Below are 2618 nucleotides of genomic sequence, written 5' to 3'. Positions count from 1 at the left end.
TGGAAAATATTTTCTGCTAATCTTCAGGTTATTTTCATAAATATTTGCTCTCTAAGTACTTGTGATTTTGGTGTGCTTGTGGGAGGAGGTGAGCTCTTGGTCTTCCTACTTTGCCATCGTGGCCACGCTCCCCAAGGGACACATCTTGATTTTAAACTAGTTTAAATAGTACTATACAAAGTTAGGAGTTAAAACATTATATTAGTAATATTGATAAATAGCTCTGCTAACCCATAAATGTTATGCATATACTCTTTGCGTTGAGTAAAACTGAGCCTCATGGGTCACAGCCAATGACCATGCAGCCTAATGTTTCACATCAATGGAGGCACCCATGGTTAACAACAAAGCGTTGATCTTCATTACTTGGTATAATTTTGGTTCAGATACAACGATTTTGGGAGTGTGTTTTTCCTCTTGAATTACATTAGCTACATCAGGAAATACATGCATGTTAGACTCTACTACTAGTTTCTCAATTTGCTTGCTGCTTTCGTTTGTTCATTCTCTGCCTATGTCCAAAGTAGTTTTCAAAGACCTGGATGTTTTCTACCACCTGTAGTTACTTTTTCTATTTTGGGCATGCAGATTACTAAAGATTTCCTAGCAGAGTTGCTGTGAGGTTTGAGCACTTCAGGAAATATAAGCTGATGTGATTTTCCCTTAAGCATTCCTCTCACATACACTGACTGGGCATCGACATCAATTACCTATACCTATAGACAGCAAGATCCAGGATGATCTGCTTCTGTCTTCCATCATCTTTCAAGAGAAATCAAGTTTGGGCTCATTTCGTTTTAGGGCTTTTCCAACTTTAGTGATCAAAGTTCTCGGTGGTTTACCTTTCTTCTTTGTAATACTTAATTTGTCTTGGTCTTTCCATCATTTTTCCATGTCTAAGAGTTTCCCATCTAAAATCAGGAGCAAACTGAAGAAAGCTTATACCAGAATGCTGCTATTCTTTGCTTTCATCTAATTTATTTTGGTTGGGACCCTTTTTTCATGCTTCTAATGTCTGATGTTCTTTGTTCACTAAAGAAAACAGGATAGTGGTGACAATATCTGTGTGCCAATGTCTGTCAAAGCCAGGGTTACTTTTCTTCTCGTCTATTTTTATGCTGTTCTTAAAGTTTCCTCTGAACCACTTTTCTGTATTTGCCCATTTGAAACAATAAGCTTTTCCTCCCCAATTACTGGATAAATTCTGCAATTCTTGAATTCATTCTGAACTCTCTTTATCATCCCACACTTTAATTGTTGAGGAGTTGCCACCACCAACTTCCAGTAACATTCAAAGTCAGCATGTGGGTTACCCATGCAAAAGAACTCCAGATGGAGACTGTGCTGCAGGGTTTTACTGTTGCTCAGGTCTCCAGTGAAATTTATCAAGTTAATCTTCTTTAGCCCTTCAGATCCTTCCAAATTCTCAATCTTTTCAGTGTTATTTAAAGCAAAATCAAAACATTTAAGTTTCTTGAGGTTGGTAACATTTTAAAATTTTTCCACTGGGATTATTTTAAAGGTAGAAAATTCTGGTACCATTTATCAATATGATCTCTTTCTGTTTATTGCTGATATAAGGAGAGTTCCTCCAGGGGAAAAATTACACAGTTACTGTGTTTGGCATTCTGTCTAATGAAGTATTCTGTTATCCCCTCCATAGCACCTTTCTGGTTTGGGGGCCCGGGAAGCCTGCCTGGGATCCCAAGGACTGTCAGTAATAATTTATACTTCAATCATTAATATATGAATGTTCTGTTTGTGCCACATGCTTGTCAGCACTTTGTATGCCAATATTTTTAAAAACTTTAGCCATTCTGGTGGCTGTGCCAGAATGTGTCTGTCACTGTAATTTTAATTTACATTTCCTTTATGACTATTGATGTTGATCTTCTTTCCTATGTCTATTGGAAATCTGAATGTCTTCTTTTGTGAAGTGTTTGCTCAAGTCTCTTAGTCATTTTTCTACGTGTTTTTCATCTTTTTGTCTTACTGATTTATAAGGGTTCTTTACCAATTTCGGATATGAGCCCATTGTCTATTATATGTGTGGTAAGTGATTTTTCCTACTCTGTTGATTTAAATATGTTATTGTGAAAACTTTCAAACATTCGAGGGATAATTTGTGGGAAAAGTATAATGAATCTATATCTATCATCATCCAGCTTCAAGAATTATTACTCCATGGACAATCTAGTTTCACTTTTACCCTATCCATTTTTACCCACAATTGGATTATTTTAAAGTCAAGGTTCCAAGATAGCATATCTCTTTTTATTTGTAAAAATGTCACCATGAACCTCTAAAGGATAAGAACAAATTTCCACAATGTAACTAAAATGTCCTTATTAGATATAATGTGTCTAGTGAATGACAGGTTTTCTTATATTTAATACAGCTTGATTTATCAATCTTTTCCTTTATAAACAGTGCTTTCATTGTCTTGTTAAATTCTTTCCATACTTTAAGATGTTAAAAAATTTCCTATACAATTGTTTAGAAGTTTTATTATTTTTCCTTTAGTATTTGGATTTAAAATCAATCTGGACTTGATTTTTATGTGTGGTTGGGGTCAGGTTGTTTTCTTTTTTTAAAATATAGGTATCTACACAACATCT

General features: G+C 35.0%; 2 pseudogenes; both read right to left on the bottom strand.

Annotated features, from left to right (window-relative positions):
- Window positions 1-319: 319 nt before the first annotated feature.
- LOC137772252 (dynein axonemal assembly factor 11 pseudogene) lies at window positions 320-1004 on the bottom strand (annotated as a pseudogene).
- LOC137772251 (dynein axonemal assembly factor 11 pseudogene) lies at window positions 1001-1661 on the bottom strand (annotated as a pseudogene).
- Window positions 1662-2618: the final 957 nt, after the last annotated feature.

The sequence above is a fragment of the Eschrichtius robustus genome, chromosome 11 (genome assembly GCF_028021215.1).
Source record: "Eschrichtius robustus isolate mEscRob2 chromosome 11, mEscRob2.pri, whole genome shotgun sequence".
In the NCBI taxonomy this organism is placed as follows: domain Eukaryota; kingdom Metazoa; phylum Chordata; class Mammalia; order Artiodactyla; family Eschrichtiidae; genus Eschrichtius; species Eschrichtius robustus.
The sequence above is the reverse complement of the archived record's forward strand: the minus strand, read 5'-3'. Positions and strand labels throughout refer to the sequence as shown.